The following is a 24,153-nucleotide window of genomic DNA, read 5'->3' as shown; positions in this document are numbered from 1 at the left end:
CTGCTATGCCTTGAGTCTGGCTTTATGTCATCATTAAGAGAGATCCTCCAGCTGGGCAGTAGTGGCGCACGATGCCTTTAATCCCAACACTTGGGAGGCAGAAGCAGGCGGATTTCTGAGTTCGAGGCCAGCCTGGTTTATAGAGTGAGTTCCAGGACAGCCAGGGCTACACACCCTGACTCGGGGGCGGGTGGGGGGGGATTACAAGGGGAGATCAGGTATTCATAGAGCTCGACACGCAGAAGCCTATGACGCAGGACTTAGACTTTCAAGGTCTTCCCTCCGATTCTATATGCACATTGGTGCTTTTTAAAAGGTAGACTTTGTTTAAATTATAGAGTAGTTCTACCAGGGTGGTCAGTGTACCCTACATCCATGTCCTGTGCATCTTAGTGCAGAATCCTGCCCTTGGCTAGGCCGGGTGCAGAGACAGCAGCTCCACTGTGGAGTCCACCACTTTCCCAGCAGCACAACGAAGGATGGTGTCCTTCTTTTCCTTGAAAACTTTCTTCCTGTGTGAGGGATTCCGGATTTGATCCCCAACAAATTGCATATTGAACACCACGACTTTTACCTTGTGTGATTTGCCCAAATGAATGAAAAGAACTGTTGCCCAGCCCCTGTAAACTCTGATGTCAGTTCAGGGATATTTTCCTTTGAATGTAAAGGTCGTTGCATCCTACCGCTTGCATCCTGGCATGCTGGCTTCCTGTTTGACAGGGCTATCTATCTCAGTTAGCATAGCTGCTCGGTACATCATGAGATCACATGTGGAACACGAAGCACTAAGTGGCCAAGATTTGATTCTTGGCACGAGCTAAGGAAGGGACTCTCAGGGAATCTACACTAGGGAGCCCCACTGACTCTCAGTGATGTGAGCTGAGAGGCTCCACTCACCAAGATGAGCCCGGCAGGCAAGCAGTGACTGTTGTCTGTTGTGGAGCATAAGGAGGGGGAGAGCCAAAAGTAAAATAATACATATTACATATATTTATAGATATTTTCGGTTAAGTTGAATTAACTCATCAGAACTACTGTCTAGATTATATTGTGGGAAAAAGGTTTATTAACATAAACCCCACAGACTTACAAAAAATATCAGAGTTTGCTCGTTTTTGTTTTTTTTTCTTATGCGCTGATGACCTGTTTTGAATAAATGGGAAAACTTAGAATTGTTCATATTTTTAAAACATGTATTCTTATTTGTCATTCTGATGATTAGAAGGTTAAATACTCTATTATGGCTAAGTGGAAAATCTTGAATAACATTTTTGGAATAAATATATTAGATCTTTCTTGTCATTCAGATGGTTGGAAGATGTTTAGGATAGATGGAGAAACAGGGTTATCCATTCCTTTGAAAGGCTGTATCAGGTCTCGAGTGTCACTGAGGTGAAGGGGAGCGTGTGCACCCGCTGCCTGCTTGAGTGGTATGCTGTAGGAGTCGGGTTATTCATGAACTGGACACACAGCACAGCCAATTTATTCAACGAGGAGATAGCGGTGAACATGGTGTCATGTGACGTGGGCAGAAGGCTTTATGTATGTAGTTTCTGTTTTCTTTCTTTTTTTACCCCCCACCATGTGCTTTTGTAATTTTCCCAAGGTAGAGAGTCAAGAAAACCTTCTGGCCAACCCACTGACAAAGGAGCTGCTGCGGTGCCCCTGAGTTTTGTCTTCCCATGCTGGAAGTGTGAGGGAGACTCGAGCTGTAAGGATAGCGGGTGTTTGTGCCTCTTGGACAAGGATTTTTCATTTTGACCTGACTAGAGAAGGTTCTCAGTGACTGACTTAGAAGAACAGTAGAAGTGCAAATATGTCTGCAGTGTGATTTTGGAGTGCTGCTCCCAGGCAGGGCTGTACCCACCAAGTCCCAGTCAGGGGCTTGCTTACCCATGCTCCTGTAAGCACAGGATTGTCAATTTCCTTCTCGGAGAGGGTATTCCCTCCAGGTGAGCTGCAAAGATTTTTACTGATGTGTTTCTAAAGGGTAATAGGAATTCTACTGAAACGGAGTACAGGGATTCCCCAGCCCACGTTTGCAAAATATTTATTTAAATGCTGAATATTGGCACTAGAGAAAAAGGCACCAGACACTGTCATAAATCATGGGAACTATGTTTCTAGCTGACTTATAGTTTCCATTTACCAAGACACCACTAACTATGTGACTCTCAATGAGATGCAGGGTTCATCTGATCTGCTACCGAACATATGTAAAAAGCTGAATTGGTAGAAGGAGGTCTGTTGAGCAGTGCACACACCTGCATTGTCTGATACACTGTGAGCTCATGTCTCTGTCTCAGAGGTCTTAGAGTAATTGAAGAGAGAATGTGGAGGATCGTCAGAGTCCCCTTCCACCCATCTTATACCTGCCATTCTTTTTATTCTTCCTCTTTGAACCTTTCGACTTTGTCCTATGAGGTTTTCTGTGACATCCATGCAGTTCCTGCACTATCCAGAGATTCTTTAATCACTGGTCACCCAGAAGTCATGCTTGCCAGCTTTGGGAGGAGACAGCTGCTGTCCCACCCTGCATGGCTGTCTTAATTTGCAAATGGTCATTTTTATCTATAGTGCTCTTCCCTCAGTAATTTTCAAAATAAAATTAATTAAAAATTTTATTTTATGCATATGAGTGTCTTGCCTGCACATATGTACATCCACCACCTGCATCTTAGTGCCTGTAGCAGTCCGAGGAATCAGATGCCGTGGAACTGGACTTATGGATGGTTGTAACCCACCATGTGGGGCCTGGGCACCGAACCCAGGTCCTGGATTAGAGGAGCAGGTGCTCCTAACTGCTGAGCTCTCTCTTCAACCTCTAAATTTGTGCTTCTGTCTGGTAAATTTTATTTAAAAACACACTAAGCAATAAGTAAGCGTCAGTCCCCTCCTTAATCGCTTGTCTTTGTTGTCAAGCTATATGTTTCAAAAGGGGTGCACTAATCACTGTTTCTCATTTATCTTGCAATAATTACATTTGTGAAGTCATTTGAAATGATTTTTTAATGGCACAGAAAATTTTATTTAGTAAATGTTATGTGACTCAACCATGGTGCCACGTAGCCTCAATTATATAAAATTTCACATATGTGCAGAGAAGAAAGACAAATAAAGTACATTATCTGTAAATGGTGTGGGTGTAGGATTATGTAGGGTTCCTTTTCTTCTAATGAGATTGAAAGTAAGTATAAAATTCTACTTCCTTCTTAAATTCTCTGAACAAGTAGGAAGTTGTTACTTCCATACTCCCATGTTTTGTTAAGTAGTTCCTTTGTTCCTATCTGTAAACCCGGACACTCACAACCTTTTCCTGTGGGAGATGAGGAAAGAACCAGCATGCTGTTTTCACCTTTGGGAATGAGGCAAACAATTTCTCAGCATAATGATGCTCAGAGCAGTTGAGCAAGTGCTCTGTCAGACTCTGCTGAGAGATACGGAGGGCTCGGAGGGCTCTGGTCCTGGTTCAGTTAGTCAGCACAGCAGCCCTGTGAAGGAATGCAGTTACCCAGAATTTTCCATTTTACTGAAGAGGAAGTTGAGGCAAAAAAAGAGTGGGCAGCCATTCTCGCTGGGGCCTACCTAGGCTGAAGGTGGGAAACCCTGCAGGCTCTGAGCAGGGATGGACCTCAGCAGATGTAGAGTCAGGCCAGAGGTCACATCTCCTGATCTCTTCCCGGCAGTGCTTGCCAGAAGCAGCTTATGGGTAGTGTGCTTCCCAGATACACAGTGAGTACACATGAGTGCGTGTGAGTGTGTGTGTGTATGTGTATACATGTGTGCGCATGCGTGCGTGTGAGTGTATGTGTGTATGTGTATGCAAGCAGCTTATGGATAGTGTGCTTCCCAGACACACAGTGAGTATACATGTGTGCGCATGTGTGCGTGTGAGTATGTGTGTGTATGTGTATACATGTGTGCGCATGCGTGTGTGTGAGTGTGTGTATGTGTATGCAAGCAGCTTATGGATAGTGTGCTTCCCAGATACACAATGAGTATACATGTGTGCGCATGCGTGCGTGTGAGTGTGTGTGTGTATGTGTATGCAAGCAGCTTATGGATAGTGTGCTTCCCAGATACACAGTGAGTACACANGTGCGTGTGAGTGTGTGTGTGTATGTGTATGCAAGCAGCTTATGGATAGTGTGCTTCCCAGATACACAGTGAGTACACATGTGTGCGCATGCGTGTGTGTGAGCGTGTGTGTGTATGTGTATGCAAGCAGCTTATGGATAGTGTGCTTCCCAGACACACAATGAGTATACATGTGTGTGCATGTGTGCGTGTGAGTGTATGTGTGTATGTGAGTGCATGTGTGTGTGTTTTATGTACACGGTTATGCAAATTCATGTATAGGCTTTGCTTCTGTGAAAAACAAACAAACAAACATATAGAGCTACTTTTTCAAAGCACCGGCTACACAATTTATTTATTTTTAACCACAGAATTATTTTTTGTTTTATTTAGACAAGATCTCCCTCTATTCCAGGCTAGCCTTTTAATTCCCAGCAGTCTTTCTGCCTGGGGTTCGGAGTGCTGAGATTATAGGTATTCACCACCACATTCCACAGTCTTCTAAAACTAAATAAAGGGCATCGTTTCAGATAAATAATGCCCTAAGGTCAAATTGAATCCTGATTTGTAAATAAAACATGTTTGTTTGTTTGTTTGTTTGTTTCTTTTTTTTAAAAAAGATTTATTTATTTATTTATTATATGTAAGTACACTGTAGCTGTCTTCAGACACTCCAGAAGAGGGAGTCAGATCTCCTTACGGATGGTTGTGAACTACCATGTGGTTGCTGGGATTTGAACTCAGGACCTTCAGAAGAACAGTCGGGTGCTCTTACCCACTGAGCCATCTCACCAGCCCCCATAAAACATGTTTCTTATCAATTCTGAACTACCTGTTAATAAATCTCTCTGTGTCTCTGTCTCTCTTTTGAGATAGGATTTGTCTGTGTTGCTCTGGCTGTCGTGGTACTCACTCTGTAGAGTAGGCTGGCCAACCTTGAACTCAGATCTACCTGCCTCTCTAGTGATGGGATTAAGGGTATGTGCCACTATGCCCAGATAACTCCTTTTCTTTAATGCCTCTCTTGACTTAGTGCTGTTTCAGCTGTTGGAAGTAAAGAGGTGGAGGGAAAATGCTATTTTCAATGAGTTTACATTTGCTCTATTATACGTAAGAAATTAAACATGTAGAACTATTCAGGTGATTTTTGACCCTCTGAGCTAAGAAATACACCACAGTAATACTGAGACTAGAAATATGTACAATTTATTTCTTAGCTTGGTGCTACTTTACTTATTTTTAATCGAGTTTAATTATTAATATTATAATATTAATTTATTATTTATTTATGTTTGGTGCTTAGTTAAGCGGTTACTCTTTAAAAATTTGCAAGAGTTCCTTCCAGTCTGTTGTTGGAAGTAGGTGGCAAAATGGGACACAGGCCTTGAAATCTTTGCTTCATAAGAGAAAACGACATCTGTCAGTTCCTTACAATGTTTTCAGGGTCTTTCTCTCTAGCTTTGGTTTTTAATGTGGTAGAGTTCTTCCTGTCTCAGGCAATAAACTGGCTTGTGCTGACATCAGTCACCAGCAGTCATTTGGAAGAACAGACAGAAGAACCTGAGCTATTTCCATAGGAGCCTGGAGAAATGTGTATGTCCTAACATTGTTTTCTTCAGTGGGTAGATCTGGGGAAGCTGGAAACGCCTCCCTTACCTCATAAAGGGCCTAAGGTTCATAGTACAGTGTGAGACTACACTACAGTGCAGTGCATGTGCTAAATGGATGAAAGCAAGTTTTGTTTTTTTTTTTCATTTAATTTAAAATTTTACATCTGCTATTTATTTGTCTCTGTGCATGCTGTAGTGCATGGATGAAGGTCAGAGGACAAGTTTCAGGAATTGGTTTTCTCCTTCTTACCTCGTGGGCTCTGGGAATAGAGTTCAGGCTGTCTGACTTGGTGGCAGTGAGTTTTCCTGCTCAGCCACCTCACTGGCCTCAAACATGGTTTTTGAATTCTATACTTTACTAAATTTTACCCACAAAGGATTTTTTTCTCTCCTGTATCATGAAGTCAGTTTCATTCATGATTTAGCTGTTAAAGTCAGAAATGGAATGTAGTTAGACTCTTGATGAGCCTGTGCTGAGCTATTCAAATCATGTCATATATATCTATAAATGACATATGCTTGATATTTTAGCTAAGTCCTTTTGATTGTATGACTTTTCTTTACACTCACATTGAAGACATCCTAGAACTTTTATTGGTTGCCTTGATTCAGACTCTCTCTCTCTTTCAGCTAAACTTAATGCAAACTTTGATCCTAAAATTTCTTCAGATACTATGATTTCAAGGGCACAGTCAGTGAGCTCGCTTATAATCTCATAAAGAGTTCAGAAATTCACACCCTTTTGAAGGAGAATCTGAAAGGATGTGTGGTTTAGAGTGGAAAGGTCTCCTATGCCTTGAACTTTGACATTTCTTGACTCCTTTTTTTTTCTCTTCCACTTTTGTTGCTTTAATTAAGCTCTTATGTTTGAGAGAATTTGACTATTTACCCCTCTTACAATGGCATATTGAAAATGGTCCATATTTAGAAGATCTTGGAGCAAACTTTGAAAAAATGAGCTTCTTAGATAAAATCTGTCCCCAAAATAACAGAAAAGGTACCCCAAATTGCTATAGCCCCACCCTAGCTCTCCCCAAAGTGACGTTGGCTGGGATGTCATACATTTTTAACCCTGTTCCTCCTGTGTGATCCTGTCCTGCTGCAGAACCTTGAGTTTTCACATATGTGTGCATCTCGCATTCATATGCACATGACAAATTGTGAAACACTCCCTTTAAGTAAATGCCATGAGGAAAATGACATTATCTTATTTCCTTGTCTACCATATAGTTAAGATTAAATATCTAATATAAATATTTATAGCTTTTTATCCCTATTTATTTTGTCATAATATGTGCTACTTTACATCTGAAAGTATATAATTATGACTTGTGTGAAAGTCAACTGATAAAAATATTGTCTACCTGTAAAGTAGGCTAGGATGAGACTCTACCCAACTTGGATGCCTAGCAGTTTAGTAGATAATGCTTGGTAAAAACCACTGGGGGTGAGCACAGGGGATGTAGCTCAGTTGGTAGAGTGTTTGCTTAGCGTGCACAAAGCCCTGGGTTCATTCCTTGCACTACCTAAAGCAGAAGTGGTGGTACAAACCTGTAACCCAGCACTTGGGAGTTAGTGTTGAAATGTTCAGAAGTTCAGGGTCATCCATCTATAGAGAGAGATCAAGGCCAGCCCGGTATACATGACTGTCACTATAACTGTTAAGGACAGAAAATGCAGGGGTGACTTGAGTTTTCCTCTGACCTTGCAATTCCCATTTGGGTACATATTTTTTAAAATCCAGCCATGTATGGCAGTCCAGTGCTTGTAATCCACACAGTTAGGAAGTGCAAGCAGGATTATAGTTTAAGTCTAACTTGGCTCCATAGCAGGAGAGATCCATGACCAGGAAGGCGACTGATCACAAGACTTCTGGGCTCTGTTGCTTGTGTGAAACAATTCAAATGATCCAGGTGAAACAAATTGACCTCAAAGACAGACAGCTTTTATTTAATAATTAAATAGCTGACCAGCTTCGTTTATTCTTCCTTTATAATTTTGTATATTATTCACTCCCTATTGCATACTTTCCAGTGTTTCAGGAATATAGCTAGCTGTAATGGATTATAAATGGGAAGGATATAGCTTGATATTGGTGATAATTTAAGTATGATTTATTCTATATTTGACTTTCATTCTATTGTAAAGCGTAACCTCTTTACGTATATGGGTTTTAAGTACAGGACTGAGTCATTTGCTTGGGATGTACGTCTGTCTGTGCTTTAAGGTGCAGCACAGATTCCATCAAGGAACTCATTATTCTTTAATACACTTTCATATGCTTTCGCAATGCTGCCTTCTCTTCGCTAAATCCTATAAGGCTGGCCATCAATACAGGGCTCAATCTTTGTTTGGACACCATCATTTTCCAACTCTAAGTAAAGTGCATTTGATATTCATATTGGATTTTATAATCTTAAAATGTCTTTTTAAAACTCCCTCCATATTTTTTTTTTCACATGGAAAATGATTGTCCTGTTGAAAGCCCACAGTTTCAGGTAGTTCTTTGTGAAATTGTGAAATTTCAGCATTCTGTGGTTTGTGCTGGACATTTCTGTGTTCTTACGGGATCTCAGTTCCCTGGACATTCACTCATCCATGTAGTATCAGAAAGCTGTGACTTGTCCCTTGCTTTGGGCAGCTCTGCAGTGTGACAGAAAGGTTCATTAGTGGCTTTGCAGAGTAGGATGACAAGTCCGTGGTGAACTGGCTGCTTGGTCACACATGGGCACCTGACTGGGTTTCATAGGAACCAGACAACATAAGGGATGGTAGGGGGCATCTAAAACTAGGCACAGCAGTGGGCTTTCGGTTGTATCTAGAAAAATTCTAATGGGTCTGAAGTTGGGATTTTAGAACATGTGGCACTTCTTCCCAGAGAAGCCGTAATTGGTGAAACTATTTGAGTGTCAACATGAGGAAACACACAGACTTTTCTCTAGTTTGATGAAATATCAGGCAAGACGGAACTGCTATTCTACAAGCTCTTTACCGAGGTTGGGAAAAGTTGCTGCAGCCTGTATGCAAATCAGACAGTGCCAAAGCCCCCCTGGGCCCCAGGTCCAGTTGGCAGAGAACTGCTTCTGACATAGTCCTTATGTCGGTTTGGTAAAGCAGGGAATGGGATGTGGAAAGCTTATAGCACATTTCAGACCTATGCCCTTGATGGTTCTGCCACATCTCCCATTTACAAATTCTGCCCAGTAATCTTCTATTTAAAAAAACAAAAACAAAAACAAACAAACAAAACATGCCAGCAAGTGCCCCCTTTGTAGAAGGAAGTCTGTTCCTGCTCCAGGTCGACCATCTTCCAGTTCTTGAGAATGTGTGCTCCAGAGCCTAGATGATAAATAACAATTCAGAATGTGCATATCTTGAGAAGATAGTTTGTAAGGGGCTAGAGAGACATCACTTCAGGGGGACTGGTTTTACATAATCTGGAAGGGAAGAGACATACCAGAATTATTTGGAAAGTAACATTGAAAGATCTTTAGCTTTTCGAGCACTGTTTAATTAAGTGGAGAGAAAACTGACTGAGCCACCCTGGAAGGACTTGTCCTGTCTGCTTCTCTGGCATGCCCTCACTTCACTCTTACACTCGACTAATTGTTATTCTTTGTGATGCACAAGATACTGTTCTGAGTTAGCTAACAAAGGTCCAGATATGTTAAGGCCCCTGTCCTGTGCTCTGTATTGGAATGATAGTAAAGAATTCATTGAGTAGTAGAAGGTTGGGGGAGTCCCCATGTTCCCCATCTGGTATGAAGTCTTTGGCTTCTGGAGACAAAGTACTTAACCAGTACAAAATTGAAAGTTTTAAGTAGGTTTTGAGGGATAAAAATAAAATGATATGGGCAATGCAAAGATTAAAGTTCTATTTTTTTTTCTGAATAAAATCTGTTACCTATGTGGGCTAACTTCTGTTGGAAATCAGATAAATGTTGCATTGTTAGAATTAGTTGATGTTAAGCTATGGCTTAGTTGTTATGAAAACATTAACATAACAAGGCTTGTTAATAATATATGTATATTATACATACATATACATGCTCATAGGTGTGTGTGTGTGCATGCATGCGAGTGTGTGTGTGTGTGTGTGTGATGTGTGCGTGTGAGATGTGTGTGTGTGATGTATGTGTGTGTGATGTATGTGTGTGTGATGTGTGTATGTGTGTGTGTGTGTGTGTGTATGAATATGTTTTGGTCTTTCAGTGAGCCCAGAACTTGAATGGTAGCAGCAAGGCCCAGCACTTTTTCTGTCTCTGTCCCTTGTAGTGCTGGGGTTACCAGCATGCATGCATAGCTAAGCCTGGCAATTGATCAGCATGGCTGCTGGGAATTAGAACCCAGATCTTCTTCATAGTAAGCATTCTTATCTGCCGAGCTATAACCTCACCAGTGTATTTCTGATAACATTATTGAGCGCGTCTTCTGCACCAGGCAGTATGGAACTCTTTACTATGCATGTACTTAGCCAGTCCTTATAGCAACTCCACAATTCATATTGTATCATCTGCATTGCAGCGTTGATGAATGAGTATCAGAGGGATAAGTAGCTCAAACACTGCCTCTTGAGGATGGGTGCCATCTACTCTCATGGTCTTCCTCTAGTTACAGACTGTCCGTTTGTTTAGTTTTGGTTTTCTTTTGAGATAGAGTCACTCTGTAGTCCAGGCCAGCCTCAAACCTGCGATCTTGCTGCCTCAGCCTCTTGAGCTGCGTTTCCAACTGGATTCCACTTTATAAAAACCCATTTTATTTGTCTCTAGTTTTGTATATGTCTAAACACCTTGTAAAAGCATAAGATTTTAAAAATCCGTTTTTCTCTTGTAACAAATTAATGCTCATTAATTGTAGAAAAGTGAGAATTAAAAAGTAGAAAGACAACACAAATCTCTCTGGACAAAACACCAAGGGATACTTGGGGCTGCTGCTTCTTGGTTCTGTTTCTATATAATTTTATAATATCACAGCTTCCATATTCCATCTTCTTTATTATTGTTTCTGGTATCACCTAACAGTGAAGCTCTGATCTAAGAAAACAGGGAACATTTGTTTCTTTTGACATTTTTTTGTGGTTTGTTAAATAGGAGCAATTTTAACTTCAGAGTCATAAGTTCAGAGCTGTGTATAGCCTGCGTTGGATAGTCAGATTTGCCCCAACATCTATATGATAATAGAATTGTTTCTTGAAAATATGCTTCATGCCATTTGAATTGTTGCAGGTGAAAGGCCAGTTATTCAATGCCATCCCCATTTGAGGTGGCTTTCTTTTTACCCATGCCTTATGGTATATAAAGAGTTAAATTTTGTGTTTGTGGGTTTTCTTTTCTTTTTTTCCTCCCTTTTTTTCCTTTTCTATTTTTTTTTTTAACATGGAAGAAGGGTATGAAAACATTGTGCCATTCAAGAAACTTGAGCTAATTACTTTCATATTTTGTTTTTGTAGCCGTCTTGCTGTTACCCGCATGTTGGGCTTTTTCCTCTTGAAAAAGCACATACACATCATTGTGTGGGCTAGTGACTGAGTGCTTACGAGTTTCACAATGACAGTCCTGTGTTAAGATGTCCCTTGGCCCAGGGATTAATAGCTGATGACAGTCTGTCTGTTAGCTTCTGGTTTTGCTGTGTGCAGTAGGGTAGAGATTTTCTGAAAGTGTCATGGGGAAGCTCTGAGGGAGCATTTTTTTTTCTCTCTCATGTTTGGAGTGACTACAGTCAGCCTGAGGTTGGAGGTAGGGAATTTGTCAGGCAAGTCAGGAATGCACCCTCGTTTGCTGGAGTCTGTTTGCCATCATTTCTGCTGGACCTTGGGGCCTGGTGGGCGTGGAGATGAGATGACCGTCTTGCTCAGCCTCTCCTCAGAATTCTATTGTTCTGACGTGGGTCTGGCTTTATCCACACAGCCTTAACAGGTTTGCTATGGGTCTGGTTACAATTCTGTGTACCGAACGTTGAGCATGAAGCCCATACTTATAATCTCAACACTTAGGAGGCTGTGGCAGAAGTATTTTAAGTCAAGGACAGCCTGGGCTACATAGTGTTTTCTCCCATATCCTAAGTCTTTCCTAGTAAGCTGCCATCTTACTGGTCACCCCCGGACCCTCTTTCCTGCAGTTATTCAGTTCACTGTGAGAGCTGACCTTGCTAGTAGAGAATAGTTTCTTTGTCTGTGACTCTGTTGGTGGCTCCTGGAGACAGATTTAGTTGAGATTTTTGAATAGACATAGCAAAGGTTGGTCAGTATTTTTATATAATTTAAATTATCCATTAAAATGGGATCCATGTAGCCAGAAATACCAATTTATACAAAAGGAGTGTTAAACAAGTGTTCTATTATAAATATGTAATTGGAGATTTCTGTGTAACATGATAAGGTATGATTTGCCTCTCTGTCTCTTCTAACTCTGATAGGTATTTAAATGTCCCTACTTGCAATTTAAATTAGCACAGTTGAAAAAAAATATAGAAACTCTTCTCCAGTTCATGGAGGACATTTCCTGTGGTGACTGGTGACAAGACCATGAACTTGCTTGAAATCTTGGCAAATAACCCTTTAGCCAAGAAAAGTAAAAGATTGGGCCAACTGCAACTGTAGTCCTCAGGGCACCAGGCTTCTGTGGAGGCGGTGTCCTCCCATTTCAAATAAGAGACCCTCACTGCAGAGTCGAGTTCAAGAAGGATAGTTTAATATAGGCTCAAGCATGAAGGCTCAAAAAGACAGGTGCTCAGAAGGCAAGAGAGACACCCCAAAAGCTTCTCAGGGCCCAGAAAGGAAGATGTACCCAAGTGGGAGCTTGGCTTCCTCAAGGAAGACTTGCATGTATTACCTCGAAGTCTACTTAAGTCACCAGCTTCTTGTTTAACCACTCCTCTTAAGTGTGTCTTCCTGGTCTATTGGCTACCTTCAGAGCAGCCATGACGATACAGGTTCAGTGTGTTCTTGCGAATTATCTTATCCTTTGATAAAGAGTGGGGTGGGTGTTGTTGCCAGGTAGGGTGCAAGCAAGGAAGCAGAGCTTCTTGTGCATCCAAGTATGTCCATAGGTTAACTCATTTCATGTATACACATCTGGTGTGGTCTGCTTGTCCACATCTCATAGCTGAGACAACTGAGGTAGAAGGAGATTAAATGACAGGCCCGCGGGTACACTGCAGATAAGCAACAGAGCCAGTGTTCAACGCAGCATTTCTACCTCCTGAGTAATGGCTAGACACTGGTACCTTTCCCAACTGAGACATGATTAAGGCATTATTGTAATAGTGAATTACGATTAATAATACCAGCTGGGCATGAGGGTGCGTGCTTGTAATCCCAGCACACAGGAAGTTGAGGCAGGAGAATAGCTGCAGACTTGAGGCCATCCTGGGTTATATAATGCAAGAACCCATTTCCAGAAAGCAAACCAAAATAAAACCAATAAAAGCTGCTATAACGTCTCACATATAACTAGAGTCATTCATTAAAATGCTAAATATTTCTCCCCTTTTCCTTTATTCATTTTTTTCTTCAGGGTGTAGAATGGGAGGAAGGGAGACAGGAAGAGAATTTGAGAGACATTACGAATGCATTCTACTTAATCTGAAATATTTTGACGCTTCTGGAGAAGGAAGATGATTTAATTTCATATATAATTGCATGAAGAATTATAAATTATGCTTTCTAAAATACCTATGACACTAAAGCACAAAATGAACAGATAAAACTGATTTGTTCTCTGACAAATCAAGATATATGGCTGTGTTTTCATTACAAGTGCTGTTTGTGCAGAGGGAGCTGCCGCGTATGTTACCATAAGACACGAACTGTTTCCAGGCGGCGCTGCTTCTGCATGGACATCTTGAGGTGATTTATAACCACGCTCAATTATTTTCTTCTAAAACACGCTGGCAAGCAAAGCCCAGGTTGAACTTCTGAAGTCATATCATGAAGATATGTCTTTCTAGTTGACCTTTGGTATAAACTTCCTCCTTAGAAATAAGGTGTTTTGTTCTGCACAGTGAGGTGACCATTTTCAGGGTTTGGGGTACCAGATAGAACATTGTCTCTCAATGGTTTGGATAGTTTCCTGGGAGATATGTGCTGACTTCCTTCTGCAGGAGAATTTATCCATAGTAAAAATGAGCAAAAATATTTTTATTCTTCCCATTAGACTGAAAATATCGTGTGTTCTAGTCTCTGTGGTGGAGGAAGATAAAAATTCCAAAATGGAGGTATTATAAGTTACAGCAATTTTCAAAGGACCCATGTCCCGAAGTTGACACAGGCATTTGTTTATCCTGAATTTTAGAAGTGCTGTGAATGGTTCTGTGTGTAGCATTAGCAGCTCTGGAAGAACGAGAGCCATGTTGTGTGTGGAGAGGGTGACAGGTGCTGTGGTCAGGGCAGTCCATCGGTGAGCTTGGCTGTGTACTGTGACAGACGTCACTTCCTCCTCTTTGTGAGCCACCTGGCAGGTAATGAATGTGCAGGCATGGGTGTAGAGACTCCACGATAAACCTGGATCTCTTTTGTACCCACACCTAGCATGGCAGGGTCAGACACACAGGAAACATTCTTCCTGCACGGAGAACCACACCATGTTCCTTGTTATTGCCTCTTTCTTCTATGTACATTCCCTACTGTGTGTTTGAAAGTTGGATAAAAGTGACTGATATTTAAAATATTAGCTTAAAGGAAATTTAAAAGGAAAGAAATACAATATTATATCAAATAATGTGACTATAACAGTGAATTAGGTCAAGATTTGAAAGTAAAGGTTTCCAAGCTGGGCGTGGTGGCGCACGCCTTTAATCCTAGGACTTGGGAGGCAGAGGAAGGCGGATTTCTGAGTTCGAGGCCAGCCTGGTCTACAGAGTGTGTTTCAGGATAGCCAGGGCTACACAGAGAAACCCTGTCTCCAAAAACCAAAAAAAAAAAAAAAAAAAAAAACCAGTACATTGACCATTGTACATTAGTTTTGAAACACATTTAGCTTATAAGATAATGAGCAGGAATGAGTGGTTAACTTGTTTCCTTTCTCTGAGAAATAATAAGATTTGCTCCCAAAATGTGTGATGGCTCTGTCATGTGCTGTTGCCCTGTGAGGTCACATGGGAGCTGACAGTGTGGCCTGGCTAGGGGCGGGGAGGGGAGTGTGTGTCTCTGATTTTCTCCTCTGCACACTTGTTCTGACTGAGGACAGTGGGCACTGCAGGTCTATTAGGTGCTTCTGGGTCCTCTACTTGTGACTGCTGTACCCTAATCAGGGGTTTCCTAATCTGTGACCTTACTTCAGTTTCTTTGCCTATTAAAGAGTAATAATGGGCTGGAGAGTTGGCTCAGCAGGTAAGAGCACTGGCTGCTCCACCAGAGGTCCTGGGTTCAGTTCTACATGATGGCTCACAACCATCTATAATGGTATCTGATGCCCTTTTCTGTCATGCAGACATACATGCAAGTGTATACACTCGTATACATAAGCAACTACATGATAAAATGAAATAAGTAGTGTAAAGCACTTTACCAAGGCCTTGACCCATAGCACGAGGTGGGTGGAGCTGCTGTTAAGATGCATGTTGCCAGTGGCCATGCTCAGAAGACTGTGCAGGCCTAGTGACTTGAGTGTGACTCCTGGGACCCATGTAAAGAGAGAACTGATGTCCACACGTGTACCATAGCGTGTGCACCCACACACATCATATGTATACCCTCATAGTAATAATAATGATAAAACATTGTTACTGCCAGGGCTAGGGAAGTGAGTTAGTTAGCAGAGTGACTGCTGTACAAACGTGTGGGCTTGAGTTTGAGCCCCAGTAGCTGTATCTAAAACCTGGGGTCCCAGTGCTGGGGAAATGGAGATAGGAAGATCCTGAGGTTTGCTAGTCAGCATGGCTAGGCGAACTGGCGAACTTCAGAGTTATAGGAGACCCTGTCTCAAAAAACAAGATGTAAAGTGATACACACACACACACACACACACATACACACACACACACACACACACACACACACATACACACACACACATTCTCAGACTACACCAAAAAATAGACTGTGATTGTTACTGTAGAGTACAGAAGCCAGATAAATCTGTTCATTTCTTTTGTTTTCTCAGCTTCAATTCATGCAGTCCCTTAACCTGACACACTGCATGTGAATTACCAATATTATTTTCTTGATCTGTTTGTTTTCTTGTGGCATAAGAAGGTAAGATATAGGGACACTTCTGTCTTTTAAAAAGTTGGTGGTATCCTATCCTGGGACTCCAATAACTCATCAGGAGGTTTTCTGTTTCGTTTTGTGTGGAAGAAGGGTTCTGTATCACACCGTTGCCCTTCCCCCTTTTAAGGCACTTAAACTATTTTATATAGTCTGGCACTGGCCACTGTCCTAAAGCTTCCTCTTTGAGTCATCTACATGTTGAGTGCAGGGAAGACATTTAAGCTGAGCACACCTTTTCTCAATGGTTCTGCCCAGATGACTCTGGGGCCATGCAGAACAGGGGAGATATGAAGAAACAGATTATGTGGATGTCTTCCTCTGGAACACATTGCCAGCAGGTGTGTGTACCCTGGAGAACTTGATCGAATGCCATGAGAGTGCCAGTTCCACCGGCATCTGGGACTTTTGTCGTGAACTAAATGATCATGACTCAAAGGGAAAGTGCTGAAGGGCTTGCCTAGATGAAGACCAGTGTTCAGTTCAGCTGTGCCATAGCGTAATGTGATTAGCTTGTGTGTCCAGAGGTCAGGAATCAAATGGGACCATGCTCAAAAGGAGTAGTTTTAATTTCTATTTATTGATTATCCTCTCCAGTCACCTTCTCTTAGTACTGTTTTCCTCCCAACCCTATTTAAACTCTTCTTGTTGCTTCATTCCCCCACCCCCACCTCTTTGGAGCTAAATTCTCTTCTTAAAAACAACAACAACAACAACAACAACAACAACAACATCTAAGTATGATTTACCCATGGGAAACCAGCCTGAGAAATAGGACTGTCCCCTGCCAGTCAGTAGGTGTGTGCTTCCAACCTCTGTTTTGGTATGTGCCTACTCTAATGTTAGAATCATCATCTGAAAGCTAATAATACTTTAAGAAAAGTGTAATTATGAAGGTAAATCTGTATCAAAAATTGCATGGTACACCTCAGAGTCAAATATAATTATTAGTGAATAGCTCTCATTTAGCAATTATCCAGTTGTAGAATTGTACATAAAGTAGTGTTTCAGATTCTATGTACTTAGAAAATTGTTCAGTTTCCCATAAAATATAATTCACCAGATCTCAGACAAAAATAATCTGTTTTGGTATAGTAGAGCCATACCTATATGAAAATAACTGGAGTACATTGAAATAGAACCAAATGTTCTTCTGTTAGGCCGTGCTGTGTGGTTTGGGGTCCGGTGGTTCTGTTTTTAGTTTTCTGAGTATTTTCCTTTCCTGGCCTCGGCCTTAGCCAGCCATTTCTTTCCTCTGTGGCAGTGGGGGTGGGGGGTGGGGGAGGGGGGCAGAAATGCTCCCTGTGCCGTGAGAGGCTGGGCTGGATAGCTGGCAAGGAATGGTGTCAGACCTGCTTAATGTCCTTGGGGGTTACAGAAAGCAAACTGGGGATTGTGCTCCAAAGCGAACAGTCTGGATGAGGAGGTGATGGTGCCACAGGTTCAGTTCCTGTCCTAACAGGTTTATGTGTCTCTGGAAAACTGGTGATGGGAGGTGGTAGCTGTGAGCTATTCAGCAAGCAGAACCTCACTGGGGGAATGAGGAGTTCATTCCTTCATTACTCCATTCATTCTCTGATGAATGAAGTGTGCACCCTTCCCTTCAGGAAGACCCTTAGCTACAGGCTTGCAGGCAGCCTAGGTGTCTGTGTGTATTATATGCTATCTTAGTGTATACTCAGTGGTGGTTTGGTTTTTGTTTTGATTTGTTTTGTTTTGATTTTTGAGACAAGATCTTTCTTTTTTTATTATTATTATTTTCTTTATTTACATTTCAAATGCTATCCAGAAAGTTCCCTATNCCCCCCCCCCCCNCCCCTGCTCCCCTACCCACCCACTCCCACTACTTGACCCAGGCCTTCCCCTGTGCTGGGTCATATAAAGTTTGCAAGACCAAGGGGCCTCTCTTCCCAGTGATGGCCGATTAGGCCATCTTCTGCTACATATGCAGCTAGAGACACGAGCTCAGGAGGTACTGGTTAGTTCATATTGTTGTTCCACCTACAGGATTGCAGCCCCCTTCAGCTCCTTGGGTACTTTCTCTAGCTCCTCCATTGGGGATCCTGTGTACCATCCAATAGCTGGCTGTGAGCATCCACTTCAGTGTTTGCCCGACACTGGCATAGCCTCACAATAGGCCACAATATCAGGGTCCCTTCAGCAGAATCTTGCTGGCAGAGACAAGATCTTTCTACATAGCCCTGGCTGTCCTAAAACTCACTAGGTAGATAAGGCTGGCCTTGAACTCACAGAGATCCATGCACCTCTGCCTTCAGAGTATTGGGACTAAAAGTGTGCACAATCATGCCCAGCTATGCTGAGTGGTTTTTAACTAGCGTGCAGTATTGGTATTAGTGCCTGTTACTCCAGTACCATTTTAATTGTACTATGAGTGGTAGGTAGTTATAGAGTACTTTAAATGAGTATGTAGTTGGTGGTGGATATATATAGTAGTATTTGTGACCTAATTTTCATTTCCATTAATTGTATATGGCAGTCATTTCATTTTATTAGTATTATTTTCTTCTGGTGCTGGGAAGTTGAACCTAGTGTGTCATACATATTGAAAAACATGCTATTTTAAATGGTTTTACTTATTCGAGGCTAAGGCCATTGGTAGAATAGAAAACAAAACTGTTCTTTTATTGGAGATAAGTATTGTAGTCTCATTCTTTTTCTTGGAGCTGTTAGTTAGTTCAAAGTGTCTGTCTGCTCAGTCTGCACAGTGAACCTCCTCCCATGGCCCTCACTGTTTTGTATTCTGAGTACAACTGTCCTGACTATTGCCTGTGATGTGGTCTTTACTTCATCAGAAGACAATGTCTTTCTCCTATTGCAGCAAGCTGCTCGTTTACCTCTGTCTGACATGTGTGCCAAGGCTTACTACTGGAGGGGCAAGAATGTTTTGACAAGCTTGGTTGGTTTCCATGAGACTCTGCTCCTGCTGTGGTCATCCTGTGCTGTGATTTTGGGATTGACCAGTAGGCCCTTTCCCAAGCAGCAGCAGCCAACTGGTATTCAAGAGGATAGGTTTGTGCAGACGGGGGCAGTGACAGCAGCGGGTGCTGGCACTGGAGCCTTGAGTGAGCGCTTTGACACACTGAGTCACAGCCCATTATCACTTGCACTAGTGTCAAAACAATACAGCAGCCTGAACTGCAGCTTGGCTTACGCCTGCTGTCACACATGCGTCTCCTAAGTCATTAGAGTGTTGGCGTGGACTCCTTCCGGGATCAGTCAGAGCTACATCAGGAGAGAGGGAATTGGTTATTAATCATCTGTGGCTAATTGTGCCAGGGTGGGATGGGGTGTCCTGATAGCACTGTGACAAGGCCAGACTTCAGGATGCCTGAGGACAGTGGCTTTGACAAGAGCCACACTGGAGAGGGACGAGTTCAGAAGAGGGAGAAGCCTCATCAGGTAGGGAGCTCTGTTCAGACTGAGACAGGTGGATAAATAGGAAGGCCTTGACAAGGCTGTAAGATTCTGATGGTCAGAGATGAAGGGGGACAGTTGGCAGGAAGCTCTGCTTGACTTATCTGCATGATTCACTGAGGGGACTTTAGGACTCAGAGAAGCACTGTGCATGCCAAGCTGAAGAGTTCATGCTTGCTTAGCAGTCGCCTGCTTGGGACTACCCTTCCTTGAAAGGTGCTGAATCAGTGTAGTTATGGTGTATAAGAAAAATGTTAAGTCTATTGAGATGTTAGTTGATAATCAGTTAAGTTCACAAATGGCAGGAAGTCTACAGTAGTGCAATAACCAAAGAGAAGAATCTTTTTTGAGTTGTTATTTTTTGTTTGTTTTGGTTTGTTTCAGGTAGGTGACTAATCTCATCTAACAGTTTCTTTGCCATAGCATCAAAGGCCCTGGCTTTCAGATTTTTAGAACTTTGGTTCTGATTCTGGAGACTTAGAAAAAAGGAGGGGAAGAAGAGCCAAAGACAGGGCATGCCTCTCCATGCAGATCCTTCTCTGACTCCAGAAGGAAGGCCTTCTTAGAAATCTGCTTTATTGCACTTTAGAGCTTGGGAAATCAAGTTTTCATCTGATACAATGCCTCTTAACAAAAGAAAAAAAAAACAAACAAAAACACAAAACAATAACAACAAAATCCCCCCAAACTGGGGATTCTCTGGGAAGGAAGAAGGAAAAGTGGATATTGGTCAGCGAATAGCAGCATTGGCCACCATGTATTTGTGTCTATCGTGGGAAATCAAGAAAGACAAAAAGAAAGAAAGCAGAGGGGCAGAAAGCCAGCAGAGCCAGCAAGGCATTGTGATTAGAGTCAGATAAAACAACCCCAGAGTTCAGTTTCAATTCTGGGTTTGCTTAACAAAAACCAAACTACATTGGACAATGGGTTAGGAAAATGAGGCTTTGAGCATGGCACTGCTGTTAGGCTTGTGTGGAGGGCAGCACGGCTCTGAGCATGGCACTGCTGTTGGACTTGTGCGGAGGGCAGCACGGCTCTGAGGCTCGTCTGGACCCAGGATGTGTTATGCTAAGAAGAGATTGTACATGCATTTTGGAATACCACTTTCAGACTAAATGCTGAGTAAGTTATACAAGAAATAAGCATACATTTCTTAGGAAGCATACATTATGGGAAGATACATATCTTACTAAAAACTGTCTTTCCCTATTTTATGGATCTAATGAACAAGCAAGAGTATTTCATGGATTAGTGTAAAATACCGAATGTAAAACAACCTTTTAATATTCCTTGGCATGGGTGTCTCTTTGTCAACCACACCAGCATTCATATACTGTAAGGAATGGAGGACAAGGGATTATATATAATGTGATAGTTTAAAACAGTCTTTTCCGGATAAATGGTTTGGCTGCTTCCTCTATATTTAGGCACGTTCTGGTGCTTGCTTCTGCCCATTTTAATCTGGAAAATTTTATGTCAAGGTACAAGTAAGATTGCTGTCTTAGGAGAGAGGGGACTGTCTTCCTCCCCACTGCCCACTGACAGGTGGATGGGTGGCTTTCTCTGGTCTTCTGAAGCATTAGTCTGGGAGCAGAGGTCCACATGATGGTTTTATCAGCTGCTTGTCTCTGTTCTCTCCTAGCCTGTGAGTTATCATACATTGTGCACACTTACCACTTGCTGGTCTAATCTACACTATAGCTACTAAGGAGCACTGGTGTGCAGATTTACTGCAGGGATTCTTATGAAGACCCCAGTAATTGTTTGCCGGTGATATTGGATCTCTTTCCCTTCTTTTATCTATAAACAAGAATGGTTGGTATGCGTGCTTATCACATTGTGAGGATAAGATTACATTCAAACAGTGCTCTTATTAGCACAGCAGCTATTAACACCTGGCAGGTATTCATAGTCAAAATTTGGGTGCTGTTCCTAAGAGCCCAGTCAGGTCTCTCACAATTGCCTCCATAGGCACCTGTACCCATGTGCACATCCTACACTAAGGCCTACACACACACACACACACACACACACACACACACACACACACACACACACAGAGCTACAAATAATAGATATAAATCTTTAAACATTGTTTGAAAGACAGTAAACAGGACAGAATTGATTTGTCAGGAATTCAGCCTCTCTCCTTTTGCTCTGTGCTCACATGCATATAAAAACAGACAAATAGAGGGGCACATCAGTACACTTGACTGCCCCTGGGTAGCATCGTTCATTCCTCTCAATAGCTGAGGGATTAAATTTTGAGTGAGCATGTGATGGCAAAGACAGAAACGAGCAAATTTTTTTCCCCCTAAACATAAAGAGCGACTTGGAAAGAAGTCTGCCGGGGTGGTCAAGGCAAGGAGGCTCCCTCAGAATGGAAAGAGAAGGTCTGTGGAAGTGGAGAGTAAGTGATTCAGTATGATTGGAATTTGATCCATAGTAATATGGCTCAAGTGAGATCTTTATCATAGGAAGAAAGAAACTACTCAAGATTCATAAATGCCATTTATTAGCACTACTACTTGGGCTTCTTTAATTAGAAAGAGTCTTCAGGCCTCTGAGGTCACTAATGGAGCTTCGGAGGTGAGAGGACAAAGGACTTTTATGATTAAGAAAAAGCTAAAATAACAACAAAAAAAACCCTTCTTTATTTCTGTATTTACAAAGGTGACTGTAAATGTTTTACCAGCCTGTAAGTGTGTGTTTTGATCTACTTTTACACTTATTAATGGCATAGTTACAGTAAAAAAAACTCATCACAGCTTTTAACGCTTTCTTTTATGATAGGCATATGATGTCATTCATATGTAATACATTGCATTAAAACATGGTGACCACCCTGAGCAGATCATTAAAATAATGGGGCATTCATTCTGCTGGCACTGCTGCCTAAAATATTCCATCATTAAAGTCATAGTAACATGTGCTGGGAGGGCCGGCCGATTTTGGAGGCTGCAATTTCACTTCTAGATTAGAAATTCATAAAGATTATTAATTCCCAATTCTTTGGGAAGCAGTGGAATTGACTGATGATCCTGGGGAGTTCTGGGTTCCAGGCCTACTGTCCTATCTAACTGGGGCTTGTCTGCACTAAAGGCTGGGTGGAGCCTTCCCTGCTTTTATTATTTTAACTAAATCACCACAAAGTGTCCAACCCTAAGACGATGGCTGCTTTACAATCAACCACAGATTTCAGCGGTTCCTCTTAGCTGCCTTACATATCACTGAAGTAATCTCTAAATCTAAGGTTAGATTTAGCAGACCTACTGTCCTTTGAGGTGAGGGTTCAAGAAGTTGTGGTTAATTTTCTGGGTGCAGATCAGGGAAGACTCACTCAAGATACTCTCTTAAACAAAGGTTTTATTTTCTAGGGCTTAAAAAAAATCACTTAAATAGTCTTAACAGCTGAATACACACTCAGGTGCATGCGTGTATACACACACACACACACACACAGTTTGTAATCTCTAGTCTCTATGATAGAATGTTTATACTGGCTATTAATGATCCTAGCCTATAGAGTGTGTACAAACCCAAAGGGAAAAAAATTCAGTGAAGGTGGGGGTGGTGGAGAGGCAAGCCATGCCCACAGATTTCCTCCCTCCCTCATTCCTCACAGACTTGTAATTAAATCCAGACTTGCTGCAGTATCATTACATAGTGAAGATGAGCTGGAAGCTCTTTTGAACATTACCCCCTGCAGTAGAAAGGGCATTGCCTTGCTGTGACCAATCTTTTAAAACAGAGCAATGCTAAGCAGTGCGTGCACATGCCCAGCAAAGGAGCCTCCTTCAGAGGAACTTGGTATTTCTTGAAGGTAGTGTTGCAAAACAATGATATAGAAAGGTCTTATCTTTATTTTTCAAGACTGGTATCGAAAACATCAAGTAGGCCGAATTGTAGGGTGCAGACTGCTGTAGCACTGTAAACGTGTCAGCTCACTGCTCTGGGAGGAGGAGACCCCTTCCTTGCTTACTCAAGGAAGCAGTGTTCACAGTCCAGTGTCATAGAACCCCGATTGAGCTAGAAAATGTCAGAAGAATGCAGATCTAAATTCTGCTTCTTAGCTCTCATTTTCTTTCTTGTCTTATATCAATAAATGTACCGCAGAAGCCTTCCCTGACTGTGGAATATAGTTTGCTAATTAAAACGAATAGAGTGGGATATACTACTGAATGGAGGGTGATAGGATGGGCTATTGGGATTATATTTACATTATAACACAATTAAGGACCATTTCTTCCATTACCCACCATACTTAGGAATCCTTCCTCCGTGTGGTACCATGAAGCCTTTGTGGGCACCTGGGGTTTGGGGCCTTGTGTGAGTGTCTCCCTTCTTGGGGACATCTGCTGCATTTGATTTGAACTTCCTCTACAGGTTGCTGATGACCATTATCTTTGAAGTGTATCATCGCTAATTCATTTTCTGAATTCGGAAAGTACTCTCTTGCCTCCCCTAAAACTCCTCTTTTAGCCGACTAAACCACAGCAGCGATCTTTGTATTTGGTCACTCTGTCTGTCTCTTTGTGTTCTGCATCACCCTTGTATCCTGGTGCTGTTCCACAGTGACTCAACTCATAACCTCGGCTGTGATCTTGACTGTGTAGAAATCTATTAATTCTTTTTATAAATGTTTACAATAGTCATTTCAGTATTATCAAGACTGTTTTCACATTTCAAATAAATTTATGTCAGGTCAAAATTATGTATATATGTAACCTAAAAATAAATTAATAATTATTTTTTACTTTTGGTTTTATTTAGTCAGGTCAATTGCTTTAGAATCAATTAACCCTTTCCTTCCTCCCTCCCTCCTTC

General features: G+C 41.8%; 1 protein-coding gene across 5 annotated transcripts in view; it reads left to right on the top strand.

Moving 5' to 3' along the window:
* Satb2 (SATB homeobox 2) overlaps positions 1–24,153 on the top strand; it is a 179,284-nt gene that overhangs the window by 31,414 nt on the left and 123,717 nt on the right. The gene's annotated exons all lie outside the window — the stretch shown is intronic.

The sequence above is a fragment of the Mus pahari genome, chromosome 5 (genome assembly GCF_900095145.1).
Source record: "Mus pahari chromosome 5, PAHARI_EIJ_v1.1, whole genome shotgun sequence".
NCBI classification, from domain to species: Eukaryota; Metazoa; Chordata; class Mammalia; order Rodentia; family Muridae; genus Mus; species Mus pahari.
This window is presented reverse-complemented; position numbering and strand designations above follow the sequence as displayed.